This window comes from Aedes aegypti, chromosome 3 (genome assembly GCF_002204515.2).
Source record: "Aedes aegypti strain LVP_AGWG chromosome 3, AaegL5.0 Primary Assembly, whole genome shotgun sequence".
Taxonomy (NCBI): Eukaryota; Metazoa; Arthropoda; class Insecta; order Diptera; family Culicidae; genus Aedes; species Aedes aegypti.
Genome location: NC_035109.1, coordinates 49108337 through 49127868, shown reverse-complemented (window position 1 = coordinate 49127868; position 19532 = coordinate 49108337). Strand labels below are relative to the sequence as shown.

General features: G+C 36.0%; 1 protein-coding gene across 1 annotated transcript in view; it reads left to right on the top strand.

The window, feature by feature from the left end:
• LOC5570081 (transcriptional activator/repressor MOT3) overlaps positions 1 to 19532 on the top strand; it is a 478653-nt gene that overhangs the window by 339237 nt on the left and 119884 nt on the right. Inside the window, exon 3 of the mRNA XM_021850381.1 lies at positions 16829 to 16919. The gene's annotated coding sequence lies outside the window, so the exon portion shown is untranslated. The remainder of the gene's footprint in view (positions 1 to 16828; positions 16920 to 19532) is intronic.

Sequence of the window (19532 nt, the reverse complement as noted above, 5' to 3'; positions counted from 1 at the left end):
AAAAAAACAACGAAACAGGAACATTTACTTTTCATTATATATGACGTTAAAACATTAAAATTGCATTTCAATGGACTTCCATACAATTGAATGATCAAAAATAAAAAAAAAAAACAAGGAACGATCTCACCAATGCCTTTAAAAGCAGGCGATCTTCATTTCCAATAATTTTTATTATCAACCTCTTTTTGATATGTAAAACCGAACTAAACACCTTTAACAATTGAAATTTTATTTCTGTTTAATGGATAAAATGCTATGACCAAGTAGAAACTGGCTTGGCTAAAATACTTGTTCAATAAAAAATCTGAGCAAACAACATCATCGCAGATGAGACTGACTTGCTATTCACGGTAGAATAGATCATAAACCAAAGAAGCTCAACCTTATTTGACTGTGGAACATTGATTTATTTCATTAGAAAGCTTTAGGCGGTACTGAAGACGAAAAAAGTGAGAGCCCATCCTGTCATATCCATCGCTAGAATTCGAACAGTCACCTTCTAGTATATAATAAATATTAGTTTCACTACCTTCCGGGAGGTAGTCTGCCTTCACACTCAGGTCTAACGGCAAGTCACTCCGTATCGGAGACAGCATGATAACGCTCCTGGCGAGCAACAAACACAAAACAAAAAGTTCTTTAAGTTGAAACAAAGTACATGCGCCGCCATTACAGTCACAAAACCGTCGCTCTGTACGGTGACCAAAACAAAAACAGTTGCACACAATTAATTTCGAGTTAAGGGACAATCTTTCTAAGGCACCAATTGATGATGGTACAAGTGTGAAAAATCGACTACCTTCTTTTTGTCGCATTTGACGGAAGAAAAATTTCTACTGACTTTTTGATACACGTAAATCAACGTGTGCCTCCAATGTCAGTATTTTAATCCAGAATAGAGTAAGACACTAATTGCTAGACGGTCTTGTTCTTATCAATTGTTGAACGTAAAGATAGCGGGGACTGATTGTTTGATGGATTATATGGTCATATTAAATCTTCTTTCTCAAAGTGGCCATGGAAATCATTCGAAGCTAAAATATTTAGAAGAGATTGCCCTTGTGGGTTCGTTAAAAACCTGCCAATACCTGTTGATGATCATATAATTTAGAAAAGAAATACACAAATTAAAGTGTTTGAGATTGCAACCAAATGGGACCCATTTATATGACGATGTTGAGCATTAGAGGTTTGATATCACGGAAGCCGTTCATAACATAATACGACTAAGTAGCCCAAACGTAGCATAAATCCCATAAAACTCGCATCCAAATATTGAACCACGCACAAATTGCTCCACTTTCTACTCGAAATGCATCTTCCCACCAGAAAGGGTAAAGTCACTCTTAGGCTCTTAAACTCTCGTAAAAACGTACATTCCCATCGCGAGACCCCCGAAAGGCACAACGGTGGTGACGAGACGGACCACTTAAGAAGTGGTCAAGTTCCGACCGGAAACCGACGGATGAACCCCTTGAGTAACAAAATAGAAATGAAAACAAATCTCGCACATTAAGGCACGGTTGCGGGGGTCTCTCGACGCTCATCAGCGAGCACACAATGGTCAATGGCAGCGATGGTGATGAATTTGGAGCAAACTGAGCCCACTGATGGCCGACAGACCGGAAATAGAGCTGTATTTAAAATTTATGGTAATGATAGATGTGAGAGTGGCTGGGCGGACAATACCAAGCTGACTTTCTCATGTTTAAAAGGTGGCGATCTCATCAAATTGAATCCGAAGGAAATTTTGAATTCCAACAATCATTCTTTGCTCTCACGTTCGAATTCTTACGCTGGGCTTCGAAAGACTTCAACGCTCTTCGTAAGCGACGAACCTCATTTTCTCCCTCAATCTAGGACCCGCGACCCATGCGAGTGTCGATAAATTTTCATTAAACTGCCTTGCCGGAAAATGGCATCCAACTGGCACGTTGGATTGACCGGAATCGCTCCGAAGTTCGCACGCTAATTTACGACATGTAGACACGCAGCAGTTCACGATGAGCCCATTTCGTCTCCGTGCGCCTTGAGTGCAGTACTGGAAAATTAAATTATCATTGCTCGGATGTAACCCCCAGTGCATGGACGCGGATGGAACCTTTCTTCAAAGTCCAATCGCGATGAGACGACCCCGTCGGAGAAAATTACCACAACCGGCAGTTACCGTCGGTGTTCGATAATTTCTTCTATTGCATTTATTAAATCACATCCTCCTTACGGTCCTCGTCGTCGTTATTGCTCACTTCGGTCGTCCGGTGCGCCGCTTGCGTGGAAAGCAGATGTCCAGCTGGAGATCCCTCCCCCTCCACAAACGTCATTCAGTGGGGACCAGACCGCATGATTGTTTTTAATTTATTTATCAAATTGAAATTGCCCCCATGGCGAAAACATCGCACCGGGCCGTTCCTTGGCCCCATCCAAACGACCGAACGTCTCAAGTTCATATTGTGCTGCTTCTAGTGTGCTAACGGTGGTGATGGCGTGGGATCAGTCGCCGCGGATGCTGCTGATCATATTCCGTCAGGTCTTCAATCCTCACCGATCCGAGACACCGTGAGCCTCTTTCTCAAGATGGCAAGATCTGCGAGCGACGGACGCGGACCTGTTCCCTCATTTTGCGCCGGGTGAAGATCATCAGAAGTGGCAGCATTGGCGTAGCTGGGATTTTTTTCTGAAAAGGATCTAAAAGGGCCTAGCATATTGTGGTACCAGAGATGTAATTTCCTTGCAATAACTGCAAATACTTAATTTCATACTTTTTGCACACTTTTGATGATTGTTCCAAAACGATTCCTTCAACTTCAATATAGAAAATCAACGAAAACTTCTTCGAGCCTTCCAAAAATTTCTTGATAAATTTCGGAATTTTCCTCTTGCAATAGTACAGGATATTCCAAATGCTCCATCAACATTTTTTTTTTCAGAATGATTTTCAGGAACATCTCTGTAAATGTTTCAGGAAATTCTTTAACAGATTTATCAAAAAAAAAAAACCTAAGAGTTGTACATACCTACGATTCTTTCAGAAAATTCTTTAAATTTGCCATTTACTGTCTCAAAAACTCGTCCCGTAGTTCCTCCACTCGATATATTAGCTTTGTCTTCAGGAATTTTACTCTAATTCACTTCCATATTTTTAACCATTTTTAACATTGAAACATCTTTTATTATTTCATCAAAATTCATACAGTGAAATATTGAAAATAAATCTCAAATGATTCTTACAAGATTTTCTGGTTATATTCTTGCAACAATTACCTAGAATTTCTTCTGATATTTATCTAAAGTTTTCTTCAAGAATACCTTTAGATTTTTTATGTGTAATCTTGCATTGAATTCTGCAGACTTTACTGTTCAGTACTATTCTATTCAATTCTTCTAAAATTATCTCGAGGGTTCATTCTATACATTGCTTCAGAGATATTGGTTTGCTTGCTCCAGAAATATCATTAAAAGCTTAAAGAAAACTACTAGCTACACATACTGAACAGCATAAAGTTAGCACTGGCCCTTTTTCATGCTTTATAATGCTCAAGTTTGGAGGTCTGGATCGTAGCTTCTAGTGCTCAGATTTATCTCAAAATTTCGCCACAGCTGAAAAATCATATAAATTTCACTCATCTGAAAAATCACAATATTCGAATCATCAATTTTTAAATTATAAAAAATCTCTATGCCAAAACAAATCTTAACTTTTGCTTTTGTGACTTTTCATCAACATGTTTCGAGATGGGAAAAAAATAAAATGGAAATTTACGTAAATTCTACATTTTTCGCGTAAAATGAAGTAAATCACGTTTTTGACAAATATGCTGCTAATGCTTAAATGTTAAACGAAATTTATCGAGATCGAACTGATGGTTGTTCTAAATCCTAACTTCAAATACATCTGATCGGCATACATTAGCTGATATATGTGAAAATTTTAAGTTCTTCACAAAGTCTAACTCTTAGCTGTTCAGTGTGTCGATGAAAATGTTTATTTTAAGTTGTTTAATACTGTTTTTTATGCAAAAGAATGGAACAACATTTTGATTCAAATTCCGAACAGTACGAATAAATCGAATCCAAATGAATAATTTCGCAAATAAATTTAACTGAGCTAGTTTATTAACTTCGAATAAGTGAATCATCACTACTCCTGATAAAACAGATTTGAAGACGGTAAAACTGAATTGCAATTGACTGATATACAGAAAATGAGTTTTCGGAATATGAGTCTGCTCGGAATTTGCGACAAAACGATACCATTCATTTATTTAATTTCACACGAACACGTTGCATCTCTTCACGGTTTGTGTGAGAATTCAGTTCGTGAGCCAATTCGTGACAGACAAACACCACACAGTTTTTTTTAGCTAGAAGAAGAAGAAGAAGATAGAAGATAGAAGATAGAAGATAGAAGATAGAAGATAGAAGATAGAAGATAGAAGATAGAAGATAGAAGATAGAAGATAGAAGATAGAAGATAGAAGATAGAAGATAGAAGATAGAAGATAGAAGATAGAAGATAGAAGATAGAAGATAGAAGATAGAAGATAGAAGATAGAAGATAGAAGATAGAAGATAGAAGATAGAAGATAGAAGATAGAAGATAGAAGATAGAAGATAGAAGATAGAAGATAGAAGATAGAAGATAGAAGATAGAAGATAGAAGATAGAAGATAGAAGATAGAAGATAGAAGATAGAAGATAGAAGATAGAAGATAGAAGATAGAAGATAGAAGATAGAAGATAGAAGATAGACCCGAGCAACACTCATGTTATAATTGAGTATTATCAACTTATATATGACTAGTTTTGGTCATATATCAGTAGATAATACACAATAATAACATGTGTGTTTCCGGGGGATAATGTCCAATACTGTGCATCCAAATATTGTTACGAAAATGAATCCAAAAGCTTCCTGAAGCTGACAAAAAATCTTATGTTTGCAGCCAATTTATACAACGTTAATTTTTTATATTACATTTCATAAAATTTTACACATACTGAAGCCAACATGTAATTTAAAACTTCAATGGAAGATGGTGTTGAATGTGACGGAGGTCATTTTGTTACATGTAACTCGAACATTTTTTTTTAACTTTAGAGGTCTCTAAATTTCACCCGAAATGTATTCAATACTTTTTCGTGGGATTTTTCTTGGGATAGTACCAAAGATTCTCACGGAATCGTCTCTAAATTTTCTATAGATATTCTATACAGAAGAATTTGAGTGCATTTTGCGATTTAGTGAAGAAATCCTGCAATCTGGAAACACATCTAGAATTGTTGGCGTTACGTCCCTACTGGGGCAGAGCCTTCTTCTCACCTTTCTCATGAGCACTTTTAAAGTTTTCAAATGATAGATGTATTTGCCAATCGATTATTCTCGCATGTACAGTATTGGACAAAACATTTGCAACTTCTTGGATTTTTCATACAAAATGGTCAACTGTAAAGGGTTGGATCTGGATCATTAATGAACCGATTTGAATGAAATTTGTAGAATCTATGACATTTAGTCGAAAGTACATATGGTCGAATGGACATTTCGTCGAATGGACATTTGGTCGAAAAGAATTAAATTGCTTCAAGAAGTATATGACATTTTATGACATTTGGTCCAGAGGACATTTAGTCGAAAATTTTGTCGAACTTTTCAGATTGTTTTACAGAGTGATATTTTGTCATTAATACACAGATTGAGATTGAAAAACCGGAAAGCATGTATGGTAGGAGATGTTAGGGATGGTACACAAATTATATCACGCTAAATTTCAACAATTTCAACGACCAATATAAAAGTGCATTATAAGCAGACAATTCAACGTGGCCATGCTCAACCGAGTCAGGTTTGGTCCCCGCATTCCAAATTCTTACCACGGTCGTACGCTGTAAAACTTGATACGTAATAAAGCTTCCGAGCACTTACAATCAAAGTTGTCATAGGATAAAGATCAACAAATTTATAAAAAGAACGATGACATTTTTAAAGAATAATAAATTCCACTATGTTTAAAATTACAACAACTGTGTAACGAAGAATGAGTACATGTACAAGAATAATTAATCCTTCATAGACACTAATAAATGCATGCTAACCACGCTATAAAGCGTAGGTATAAAAAAAGATAGATTCGTCATGAGGTTCTGATGAAAAGTATGGTTGCCCAAAATAAACTTGAGATCATTCATTGTGCAAAATATATCTGTTGAATCAAACGAAATTTCGTACAAAATAATGTTCTAAGTTCATTCGACCAAACGTCTATTCGACCAAATGTCCCTTCGATCAAATGTACTTTCGACCAAATGTCCTAAAGCCAAATTTTCCATAACTGACATAACTAAATAAATTGAAGGAATAACTGTAGGTGAGATAAATCAACTGGTGTGACAAAAGTTGAGTTGATTCCATTTGCAAAAAAACTTGTTGCGATTCATCCAACTCGCAAAACCTGCCTGAATGAGGAAAATGATAGCAAGAATCGTAAAAATACAAATAACGCAATCAATGCGTATTAACGACAAAATATTACTCAGCAAAATACTCCTTCTAATCCGTATTCAAATGCCCTTTCCACCAAATGCCATATGCTTCTTAAACCAACCTATTTGTTTTTCGACTAAATGTCCACTCATCGAAATATCCGTTCGACCACATATGCTTTCGCCTAAACGTCATTCGACCAAATGTCATAGATTCATCTTTAATCTATGACATTTGGTCGAAAGTCATTTCGGTCGGAAGACATTTAGTCGAAAGTACGTTTGCTCGAAGGGACATTTTGTCGAATGGACATTTGGTCGAAAACGTTCAATTACAATTGGAAAAAAAGTACTGGTTATTTTGACAACACAACAAGTACTGGTTATTTTGACAACAATCAATGTGCAGTTAGCAATATTTTGATATAAAATTTGAAGAACCATACTTTTCCAACATGTTGATCAACTCTTTGAGTATTTGGCATTTTATGCTGCTTTTTCATTCATCCTTGTTTTGTAAGTCCAGAAAAGCTGATCTCAAATTAAAGCAAGCCGACTTTTGTCACCGCAATCAACTCGTCTTACCTCATTCGAAATGCAAAATAAGGACCTTTTTTTGTTTAGTTATTTTCCATCAAAATACTTTTCAGTGCTCTCATCGTGACCATTGAAACCTTACATTTTTATAACCTACAAATACCTTGATCTAGTTTAACGCGTAGTACAAAAATTTGTACATTTTATATTTTTCTACAATCAAGAAGAGCTTCATGGAATTGAAATAATTTCAAATCGATTTTTCCGTTAACAACACGGAAAATGAAATATGTCGCAGAAAAAAAAATAAAAATTTTATGTTTTCAAAAGTACGGCAAACACTCTAATTTTTATTATTGTCGAAAATCGGTACTCAGAAAAGACTACAAGAAAAAATGAAAAAGGATAGGGATGTTCAAAAATAAAAATAAGAAAAATCAAAAACCAAAATTCATTAATTTGTGAATAAAAATAATTCATTGTCAAAAACGTGTTTAGATCGATTTAAGATTTTGAAAATTGATACTTAAATCGATAATAAAAATTTGGGTATTAGAGAATTATTATTTGCATACTTTAGATCACGAACAAATAGTTGTATGAAATTCAATAATAAGATTACAGAATCGTTAGTTGATAATTCAGATTATTGAAAAGAATAAGTTATCCGATCAATGTCGTAAAACAGAGAATACAAAAAATCAATGCGTATAACGAATCATGACTGAACTTCGATCAAATTTATGTTTATCTAAAACAAACTTTTGATCAAATGTTCAAACCATAGGGCAAAAGTTACATTTCGGCCACATGTCTATCATACCACATGATTTTTCAATAAACCATTTCAAAATATGCTTTCTGTTCGTCGAAATGTTTTGAGGATTTTAGACTAAATGTCTCTTCGACTAAATGTACTTTCGATCAAATGAAATAAAGCCCAAAAAACCCTTTTAGTCGTAGTGCAGAACAAAAAATCTGGATTAAGAATATTAAAGCCTCATGAGTTATTGTACAGTACGAAATAATTAACAATTGATCTAAACTATCCCAGACTAGACCAGCATGATTTAACTGGTCGGAATCAATTTTTTTGGTCGCCGTTTTGGGTTCTCAATAACAATATGCGTGGAAAACTTAAATAAACGATTGAAATGAGCATAAAATCATTCTGATAATAAAATATCATATTAGATATATAATGACAATTACAGTACGTTGATATATATCGAAAAATTTTGTATGATTTCACTAGCAAATTTTCATAGGCATGAACTTTACGTGATTGAAAGGAAATTTGCTGCCACGCAAAAAAAAATATTATTTTAAGTAGTTTTGAGTCGACCGACATCATGATGGTTTCAATATCAAAAAAAAAAGATTTTCAAAATATTTTGACTCAAGTTCTGAAGAACGTGAGTTTCTTTATTATTTTTCGGAAAATGTCTGTTTGAGCTCATGAAGATGTTTTCGATCATCTATCTATCTATAAAAATAAAAATGGAATGGTGTTTGTATGTCACAAAATGGCTTACGAACGGGTCAACGGATTTGGATGATTTTTTCTCCGCTTTATTCGTCAAGGGTTCCGACGTGTTTGTGTGTATAAAAATTCCAAAATATTCACCGAGAAAGTTGAAAATAAAACGAGCGTGAACGGAACTGTCATATTGTATGGGACGGTCAAAAGCGCTTTTCAACAGCCTATTTGATGGCAAGACGAAGTTTGCGGGACCATTAGTTTTTATATATAATCAAATGCATTTCCCGTTAAAATTATCATAAATTCAGTTGTGGTGTTCAAGAACATTTGGAGAAAACCGGATCTTCAGGATTCTAAGGGGTGAATGCCCCCTCCTATTCCTACGCCACTGCAGTCATCCATCGCTCACACACCGGCTGCATCGGCACCTGAACCTACCCGTCGAACTATGGGAAGGGAATGCATTTTGCCATATGCAACCCGGGTGCGAACGTGCGCCGCGTGGGAGCCACCGACATTAACATATTTGGCATCGACACTGCACTTGACTTCCCCCCTTCTTCCCCCCAGGACTGAAGTGGATCGCATCGCACTTGGCAGCTAGGGGTATTTTCCCATCGATCCGCGAGATGCCACAAGATATGCAGCAGTGCTGCTGACTGAAAGAGCTGTGGAATATGGAGATGATTTATTTTAGGACATGACCGTAAATTGCGCGTGACGAGTTGCGAACGCACGATAGGCGAACTGCGCGGATTTCCCCTCAAAGCTATGGCAATCTGCATACAATATTGCGGATCTATGGTTATAGGTACCGCTGATGATCTGTGGCGGATTGACAAATCGATTTGGAATGGGGGAAATGTGACAGTTTGCGAGAGTGATTGGAGTTGATGCATTTGAATGTGATGTTTGGCGATCATTGTTGAACGGGTTCAAGGATCACATGTTTTGTGTCATTTGAGAGATTACAATGTTGCAATGAGTCTTTGGGGCCTTCCTTAGACGAGTGGTTAGAGTCCACGGCTACAAAGCAGAGCCATGCTGAAGGTGTCTGCGTTCGATTTCCGGTCGGTCCAGGATCTTTTCGCAATGGACAGTTCCTTGACTTCACTGAGCGTAGAGTATCACCGTACATGCCACACGATATACGAATGCGAAAATGGCAACTTTGACAAATTTAGTTCTCAGTTAATAACTGTGAAAGTGCTCATTGAGCACTAAGCTGAGAAGCATTCTCTAAAAATTCTTAAATTCAAGTGCTCGAAAATCAGTCCTATGCCATTTTACCTCCAGCGACGCAACGGCCATTTCACAAACACGTAATTATTCCACGTTATGATGGCAATAAAACTGCAAAAAAGCTACCCATTCGCACATTCATTCATCAACAGCGATAAGAATCCACTCATCATCGATCGTTAATTTATCATCCATCCATCCATCCATCACGACAAAAGTGAGGCAGAAACTCGCAAGTGATTTTTTTATTACAATTTCCATTTTGATTGCCCGGGCCGCCTCATACCCAGTAGGTCTTGCCTTAGCTTCAAAAGTTATTGATAGAAGCAGAAAAGGAATATAATCATATGCGCACACTTTGATTGATATCTCGATTTGCGGATTTTATGGTTTCATTAGACCACACTCGTTAAATGGCTTGCTTTGATTGCTGATTTTATGAATTTAATCTTCGAAATCAGCAGTTTCGTTCAGAACTAATTGGACTAAAGTGTCGGAATGTTTCACTCCCATCTTTGAATGAGAGCTTTGCAAATGAATTTCCTCACAAATCTATTAATGTTTTTTGTCTTAACTTGTACGGATTGTTTTTAAGTGCTCACAAGTGCATTAACCGAAAAACTACAAGACCATCGACCACAGGCCACGACGCCAGAGGGCCCAACTAAAGCTTCCCCGCTGATAAATGGCCAACTTTGCGTTCAACTGAGGCTCGGACACTGAAGCCCTGGAGTGCGATATTTGCCTTCCTGTGGAGGATAGAGATCCGTTCGACGAGAGCGGACCGCTAATACATGCACTGGTGGTATCTAGTGTGGATAATTTCTCAAATTCGTAATGCTATGATATTTTAATTTAGTTTTGTGCGGTCCTATTGAATTTATGCCCTTTTCCGTCGGGCCGATCGTTTTCCCAGCGGGGAAAGTCATTCGCACCGTGTACGATTAACGTGGTTTTACTCTAGGGAGAGGAAAAGATAGAGGCTCCTGCAGGGAAGGTGCGTGAAATGTTTCAGTGTGATTTATAATTAATTTGCTGGTATTTGACTGGGATATGTGAGCTGGCTGGAAGAAACTGTTCAGCGTTCAAGGTGATTGGTGGGCTGTGCTCTAATGCAATTTCCAAGTTAATTACCCTCTGGTAGGGCAATAATAGTTGAAATGATCGCATTCATTTCAGAATGATTGTACACATTATTTAGATGTATTTAGTTAAGACTGTGTCTAGTTTTGAACTGTTTGTTTAAATAAAAGTTTTTCAGTTTGAAAATCAAACCATGATGTTGAATGCTTTATCTATGTCTAGAAGCACAGGACCAGTCGAAAAGTCTTGATTTTCTGTTTAAGATTGAAACATTATCTGTGCCATTGAACAACTATCAAGATCTTTTGAAGCGTCATATCGAAATACGGTATTGCATCAAAGCGCTCTTGGATTGAGGATAATATCTCTCCACCATCCAAAGAAGATCTAAGAGTTCAAATAAGATTGTAATGCTTGGTCAAATTACACCGCTAATGTTTTAATGTCAGGTTTATCAAACCCCAAGGTCACTTGTTACCTAGACAAATAATGCATGTGAAAAAAAATATTTTGAGCATCCCTAACGAAGCAGATTTTTTGTAGATCACAGGATTCACATGCCAAAACGTTTAGTGTTCTTTGAAACTTCGTCAATGTATTTTGGACTGAGAAAAACTCACGAAGTGGAAAATATCAACGTCATACCCGAGCAAAGTCGGATAACTGGATGACATCAAAATGATAACAACTTTTATTATCGCTGTTATCTTTTTGATATTATGTTATCAATAATAACCGAATGATAACATAATTTGTTATCATTGTATCCATGACAGACATTTTCGATAATCGGTTGATAACAAAATATGTTATCACACATCTTTCCTATACCATTTTTATAAAGCATGTGTTATTGAACATAGTTGACTTTTCGTCATACAAAATTTTGTAAAATTATTTGAAGCGTAAGGTCAATTTAAAACATTCGTCACTCAACACTTTTCCTTGATTTATGACCACAAAATTCAAAAATATATGATGATGCAAATTTAGTTATCAACTTGAACTCAATGATAACATAATTAATTATTACTTTGTTATTCGACAAACCAATTTGAGCTTTTATTTTTGTTATATTGGCTGTTAATTCAGCCAAGGTCCTAACAAAATCAGTTATCAAACGGTGATAATCAGGTATCATGATTTGTTATCATTTAGCTATTAAATTTTGCTCGGGTATGCAGCCCAGATTCCGCTGTCATGAAACGTCAAATGCAGCCCGTGGTTTTCATGGCTGAAAAGGTGAAAAGTATTGTATTCAAAATAAACTGTTATTAAAAATCTCAGTCAGTAGAGCAGTTTTTCCAAAGATGCCGATAAATCTAACTACAAGGCTAGTTATTTATAATGTGTGCTTCGTTTACTGGTATGAAATTTCACACAGAAGCCTATTTATGCTTCGATGTGAGGCAAACGCAATATTTTTTTGCTGAGATGTTCCTGTGAGAGTTTGAACGGCTTGCTCGTGATTGATGTTAACACAGAGAGGAATAAGAAAAAAATCATCAGTCACAGAAAAAGACCACCGTCTCCACGAGTCTCGTCTCTAAGTTGCACTACATTTTGATTCCCTTGGATTTGCTCTAAATAACTTGTAACTGATCTAGATCAGTTCTATCTTTTGGTAGCAACATCGTAGATAAGAACTTGCTTCTGTCATGTTGTTCAATGATATAATTTTGTATTTTTTTCGACACAAATTTGCTTTCAGAATTACAGAGAATTTGTCTGCGCAGAACTATAAATTTTGGATTACACTCAAAATTTAAATAACTGAAAATAATCAAGAAATACCTTTTATTCTTAACTGTTTGCCTATGAACCAAAATTCAAAGAACTGATAGGTAGTTTTCACGACAATAAATGGATAACAGTAGTCAAAAGAACATATATGAATAGAAAGAGAAATACTAAATAACACTTAAAACTTATTTTGATTTTGAATCCTATTTTTTAAACCTGTTTGTCTATAAATTTAATTTCAAAGCGACGACATGTATTTTTTTCCGCATAAACTGCATTGTACGTGTCCATTGTACATGTTTGAGCAAAAATATTACACACTAAATATCTTTTGCTAAAAACCTACAAAAATCCCTCAATATTCAATTTAAAACAATGTTCAAAACAATGACTTGTAGTTTTTGTGGCATGAACTCTATTGAAGGAATCTAGTGAACATGTTTAGGCAGAAATAGTAATTTTTGGTTGCACGTCAAATTTATTTCACTTAAAAACTACGGAAATACGTATTTTATTATAACTATTTGCCTGTAAATCGAGTTTCAAAACGATGGCATGAAGTTTCTTTACATAAATTTGATTGTGGACAAACAGTGCGCTTGTTTGAGTAGAACGATAAATATTGGATATAGGTCTTGTACTTCTCTAAGAAATTTCTTGTACTTCTCTAAGAAATTTCATGTAATTTTCTGAAAAAACATTATTTTTTCAAGTCTGTTTGCCAGGAAATCAAATTGAAAGCGATGACAAGTGTCTGTTTCGAAATTAATTTTTTTTACACATTAAATTTAGATTTACAGATAAAGGATAGTTGATATAAGTGAGGTTTTCGTAACTTTTAGTTAAAAACTATTTCTTTTGAACATGTTGTCTGCACTTTTAATAGAAATTTAATACTGAAAAACTATGTTTAGTCGATTTCAATTCTGATTTACTGGCAAATAGGTATTGAAAATTGAGGTTTTGGCGGGTTTTTAGGCAAAAAGTAGACTTCAATCTGAAGAAAAGTCCTCTCTCTCTGCTCAAACATAGGCACCGTTCTTGTTCATTAAAATTTATGTCGAAAAACTACATGTCGTTGGTTTGATACTTGTTTTGAAGCGACACAATTAACATCAATAAGTTTTTTCGTATTTTTTTTGGTAAACGAAATTTTGAGTGCATCCAAAAATTACTATTTCAGTCCAAACATGTTCCCTAGGACGGAAATTTGGGTTTTTCGTAGGTTTTTCAATAAAAGAGATGTTGAGTGTAATCCAAAATTTTTATTTCTGGTCAAACATGTTCACTGAACTTATTTCAATATATTTTATGTCTGAAAACTGATTATGCTGCTCAACTCGAATGTCGTTTCCCCGCATGTCATTTCCCCGAACAGTAGTTTCCCGAATGACTCGTTTCCCCGAAAAGTGATGCAGTTCATAGGGGCATGCAGGGCGGTGAACTAGAAATAACGATAAGCAATCAAAAAAAGGTTTTATTATTTGGTCATTCTCGACCAAGCACATATTGCTAAAAGACATCGAAAACGTTGTAACACAAAAGAACCGCCAGTAAAATTTTGAAGGGTGCATATCAGATGACCGGTTCATATACCACCCTGAAAAATATGAAGTCATGGCAATTATGAGTAGCAAAATCTTTTCGAGGAATTGGGCTATTCGGGAAAGCGACTTTCGGAGAAAAGTAGCACAACCCTAAAACTACATGTTATCATTTTGAAATCTGATTCATACGAAAACAAATAAAAAAACTAGGAACTTATAAAGCTTTTAAGTAATATAAATTTTGGGTGTAATTTCGAATTTCTTTTAATAATCAAACATGTTCGATGGACTACTGCAAACAAAAAAACAAATCGAAAAAAACTACATGTCATTGCTTTCTATTTCGGTTCATAGGCAAAAAGTTAAGAAAAAGAGGTATTTCTTAGTACTTCTCAGTAATTTAAATTTTGAGTGTAATCAAATATTTATATTCCTGCCCAAACATGTTCACTGCACTCATACAAGCAAATTTATATCGAAAAAATGTTGGAGATGTCTCATTGAACAACATTGCAAAACGATCTTTTAAACTAGGACGTTCATAATAAAACATGAAATTTATCTAGATCAACGGGTTCAAATTGTAGTAAAATATTTTGTCGAAACTAGTGACCTACCCAAATTTGCCTTGTTAGGGATGCTTGAATTATTTGTTTTCAAATATATGCGTTATTCTCCTTATTATTCACGATTTTTTCGAATTTGATAAACTTAAAGTAGTGACTTTTTCAGTAAGATATGACACGATTCTCATGAAGTCATCCAGTTATCAAAAAAATTGTATTGGATCAATTGCTCTAGGCGAAATTTGAACACCCCTAAGAATAGTTTCTTCCATTCGTATAAAACTTGAGGATATGGACATGAGACACGTGAAAAAAATTCGGAAATCTGTTGAGCCATCACTGAGATATAGCCGAAAATCCATACAGATGTTTTTCATCCCGCGGCTCCTAGTGTTAAATTACCTGCTACCATATTGGTCTAGGATTTTCTTTGGGTAAATCCGTTCTAAATTGAAAAATTCGAACGGCTGCCCGACGGAAAGCAAATTAGCTTGTGAATGAGTATAAGCAAGCAATCGTTAATGAGAATTGTTGAAGATTCTGTCTGAGGAATTCATCTGCCTGATACGGTCGGCAATCCCAAAAGTAAGACTTATGGTTTCCCTCGCAATTATGGCGTACAAACTTTTTGGTATCTTGCTTCACATGACAGACGTTCTTAGTATGAGAAGAACCTCAGCAAATCATGCATTAAGCATCCATGCGGCAATGTTTGGTATCATGACCTCACTTCTAACACTGACGGTATTGAGTGGGGTTCTGGAAATTTCCTACAAGTTTCTGAAAATGGTCCCTTGTCACATGGACATCGAAAAAGAGTACTTTTTTTTTCTTAAGCTTTAGTATTATTTAGATCACTTTTGTTAAAGTGAACTTAATAATATTCTTGAAAAAGCCCTTTCTGACAAATTCTAGATTGGTCTCGCATTTTTATAATGATTACTTGAAAATCCAAGTAATTCATTTATTCCATTTTTGATCTTTTCAGGTAACTTATAGTCACTTGAGAGACCTTTCGAGACAACCTTGAACAAACGTTTAATTTTGACGTCCTAAGTTAAACATATGTGATTCTTCTCTTCTAGATGTTTGAGAAGAAGGTCGCGATCTTTAAGAGTTTCCGGCAAAATGCGACAGTCGCCTTTCTTTGCGATTTTGAAGGAAACCTTGATGTTCCTAATGGAGTTCAAGATCCAACAAATTCAAATTCTCCTCTAGAAACTTCTATTTTTGGAATCTTTATCCTCAAGGATCCGTCGAAATGACCACTGAGTGTTGAATTTTCACACTTCAAGTGCGGGCCAAGCCCATCTCGTATCCAACCCGAACCATTTGAAAATCTACGCTCCCACGCTCTCAGTAGGCCGGTAAAAGCGTAACCATCGAATCGCTATCGCGCGCTTCCAATCTCGGCCATGCCTTCTCATATTCAACAACTCTTCTGGCTAGCCTACTACTGTCGTCGGCGTCGTCGTCCTGTGTGCTTCCTACATGGTCCATATTTTCCGCCCATAGAGAGGGAGAGCCACACAGATCATCGGCCGTCACAGTGGTCTGGGTTTAGAAAATCATGGCAAAAATTCCTCATTCTCAATGATTTGATATTTCTATCTATGAGAAATGTTTTGAGACAAGAATTAGGATTGAGGACTCTGTTTTGACTGTAGTCACCATTTTTTGGTTCTCAAGACCAAAAATCGAACGAAATTGTTGTTTTTGCAAGCTTTTTTCAAAAACTGAACATCTATGGCCCGTAACCATTATCAATCTCGAATCTCGTCGTCGCTCTAGCACACTCGACAACATCGCACAAGCCAACCGCCGCCGCGCCGCTAGTCTCAAACAGCCAATATGCTGCGCGGCTGTGAATAATTTATGTTCACGCTTTTACACTACCGACCGCGCGGGACGCAGAAGTGATATGGGCCCATACCCAACGACGATGATGACGGCCTGATGATAGCGATCGGTCGTAATCGTTCATGCATGAGAAAAGAATTTCGCTCACTCGCGATTCGGCGGCCGATTGAACCGAGGGGAAAGTCTTCTCGCCTCTGTGTGTCTATGTTTCAAACAAAAAACGATAACAATCATTCAAAACATTCACACTTTTTTCTCTCTCTCCCTGCTTTTTTTGTCCACAGGGCCACGTGAAATGACAATTTATGATCTCATCCCCTGTTGTCGTAGCCTACTGCGCGTCTTCACCGAACTCACCAACTGCAGCGAATTACGGTAAGTTCTCTCCGTTTGCTCCCATTTACCGAAACGTATGGATCGCTCACCGCCATGTCAAATCGCGATCGTGACAACTGGGCCCCTGCCGGGTCTAGGCGAAAATAAATCTGCCAAGTGACAGATCCATTTCACACTCATCTTCCGTAGAGACCAAGTCTACGAACCGAAAGTAAAGAGATTATGATTTGGCCCGGATCACGGTTTCGCGGTTGAATCTAATCTCGCTTTCGAGTAGTACGGACTCAAGCTAGGGGTTCAGGGGGGGCTGAAGAGGTGAATTTCCCACCACCTGGGGTTCGAGATGTTCCCCCAATTCGCTCCGGACAGATGGGTCAAAAAGACACATCGCAACTGACTGTTGCAGCTGCTAGCCGGGTTTCACTTTTTAAATCGAGCTGAAAGATCTACCTAGAGAGATATGAAAATTTGAAAGAAATTTGAAGAAACCGCGCCGAAGCGGCGCAAATGAGAGCACGATTGTTTGCGATTACGGCCATAGTTTGGTTCACTGAAGAAGAAGAAGGGTGGATAGCTAATTGGAAGATAGTAGGTGACGAGCCTTGGCTAATTCGGACGGGTTTACACTCATTTGCGAAGAGATGCGATCCCGCGGTTAGGTTAGGTTAACCGACCACCAATAAGCTGTCGAAGGAGGAAATATGTTTTATTTTCAAACATAAAAACTACAAAATGTTTTTCACATAGTAGATTGAATAAACACAATTTATTATTATTATTATTATATTCTTTATTAAAGAGATTTTGCAGCCCAAGGTTGGCTCATCTCGGTAACAAAATTTAAGTTTTTGTTACCGTTCAAATTCCTGGAAATTTGGATAAGACTTAAAAAAAAACTTAGTTTTCTTTGTAACTTAAGGAAAAGACTTATTTGTGCAGATTTCTGGCCTCTTCAGTGATGTTTTTTCGTGAGGATATTTTTTATAAAACTTTTGTGGTCAGGAAGAACTCTATGTGAAGACATCGATGAAGACAGTTAGAGTGCCCGAGCAGAATAAAATAACTACTGAATACCAAATTGAGGTCTTCCATACCAGATAATTTCCAATACCTACAATCTGAGTGAGGTATGAATGAGCCCTGCATAAGAGGTAAAATACCTCAAATAATACCTTCAGCATATTCTACAAATACCAAGCTGATAATTAGATCAGGTATTGTAATACCTAAATAATACTTGATGGATTTTCATATCAAAGTGATTTTTTTCAATAATTGTTTAATACCTCCAGCAGTCCTTAATACCTATCGAATACCAAAATGAAGTATTTTTAATTGTTTTAAACATTTTTTTTAAATACCATTATAATACCAAAATGAGGTAATGATAACTGAACAATACCTAATTATGGTATGATACCAAAATATGGTATGCATAAGTTATTGCGAGTTATACCTTCCTCCTCGGGTAATGTTGAAACTAATGAGGAAATTTCCAACAATGCTGTTCAATTCCAGATGGTTCTGCATACTTTAGTAATGGAAATTTTATTGATTTTCTTGGAGAAGCAGTATACATACACGCAGGAAAAACAGTTTACATACACGCAGGCCCGAATTTGGGGGTGCCAAGGGGGCAAATGCCCCGGGCCCCCCGATTAGAGGGGCCCCCAAGGAATCAAAATTAAAATAAAAAAATATTATGAAATACTTTTCAATCTTTTCTATTCAGATACATAAATCTAATGTTAAACATTCGAATATTTGTGTAGATATTTTAATTCTTTTTTTAATGTCTGAATCACACAGTATGGTTTGTACTATTATTATCCATCAATATGTTACAATAATCCTAAATGTTGAACCAAAAGCTTCAAACTTCTTCTCGCCTTAGTTTAAAAAAAAATATTGGAATTGAAAATGCGCTCAACATTTTTGCATAATCTTAAATAATATATCTAAACCTTAAAACATTTTTGATAAAATTTGAGGAGGTTATTGGTTTATTATCAGAACTTTAAAATTTTAACATATTTGAAATGCTGTAAGAAACTTGAAGTGTAATGGAAAGTCTTTTGTGACGTAGTCATCAGTATTTATAAGTTCTTTTCTATTTTATATGTCGTAGTTGTTGAAGTTTCCTTCGAATTCAGCAAAGGCTCATAGTTAACTTTGATCATAATCCATGTAATATAAATACCTTGAAATGTTTGTTTCGAAAGAATGCGGCAACCAGAGTACAACTGGAAAATTGTACTTATAATATACTTGTTTAGTTGATTAAAAAAGTAAATTTCATATTTAGCCAACAACTAGACACAAGAGCGACATTTGATCGATTTCAACTTAAAAAATGATGCTAATAATTCAGAGGAAAGAATCACTTGTGAGAATTTCAAAATTATTCAAAACAGGTAAAATTTTGAAACGTTTGATGTTGCAAAAATGATGAATGCCAGAATTTTTTTTGGATATGGAATGTCCAGAGAAGAAAAGGGCGTTTTTTGGAAGTAGTGCTAAGCGAAAAGTAGCATTGCCATGTATGAGGCAAAATTGTTGAATTCTTGAAACAACTTTTGCTCTCTTAATTTAAAACTTAAAATAAAATAAAATAATTGCATATACAATTTAAGAAAACGTGTTTGTTATTGT